The sequence below is a fragment of the Octopus bimaculoides genome, chromosome 25 (assembly GCF_001194135.2).
Source record: "Octopus bimaculoides isolate UCB-OBI-ISO-001 chromosome 25, ASM119413v2, whole genome shotgun sequence".
In the NCBI taxonomy this organism is placed as follows: domain Eukaryota; kingdom Metazoa; phylum Mollusca; class Cephalopoda; order Octopoda; family Octopodidae; genus Octopus; species Octopus bimaculoides.
Genome location: NC_069005.1, coordinates 25,560,645 through 25,561,472, shown reverse-complemented (window position 1 = coordinate 25,561,472; position 828 = coordinate 25,560,645). Strand labels below are relative to the sequence as shown.

Below are 828 nucleotides of genomic sequence, written 5' to 3'. Positions count from 1 at the left end.
TATATATATATATATATATATATAAATAAGCGCACACACATACACACACATATATGTACATGCATATACACACACTACACGCACTCACGCACAAACACAAACACACACACACTCACACAAACACACACACACTCACACACACGTAAAATGATTTATTCAGATTACCATTGTACACGTTTCAATAATGGACTTATTTACACGCTCATATAATAACTAGCCATCATTTCTTCGGCAATTACCACTTGACTGAATGTTCACATGGAGAAAAATGCCGCGTTTGGCATTACATCTTTGTGACACCAAGCCAGCAAGTGCGGAGGAGGGAGCTAAGTTGATTAAATCGACCCCAATGTTCAACTGCTACTTATTTTGTCAACTCCTAAAGAATGTAAGTCGACGTCGGCAGTATTTAAACTTACAACGTACAGACGGACGAAATGCTGCTTGGCATTTTATCCGATTTTGCCAGCTCGCTGCCCTAAACACATACACATTCGGTTGGTGCATCATTATTGCAGCTTTTTTTCAACAAATTTTATTCAACAAAAACAATAACATTCAACAAAAACATCTTTAAATGATTATTTCGGAGCATATACACTATCTACTTCAATTACTGCTTCCCATTTGCTTGGCAGACGATGAGACCGTCATTTAAAGAATTTTTTGTTAAATATTGTTATTGATTTTGTTGAATAAAATTTGTTGAAATGAAAGCCGCAATAATTATGCAGCAACCCAATATATAACATACACATGCACACACACACACACACACACACACACACACACACACACACACACACACACACACACACACACACACAC

At 37.0% G+C, this 828-nt stretch overlaps 1 protein-coding gene across 1 annotated transcript in view; it reads left to right on the top strand.

Moving 5' to 3' along the window:
• The window catches only part of LOC106867991 (cGMP-dependent protein kinase, isozyme 1), a 59,436-nt gene that overhangs the window by 47,685 nt on the left and 10,923 nt on the right, over nucleotides 1–828 (top strand). The window lies entirely within an intron of this gene.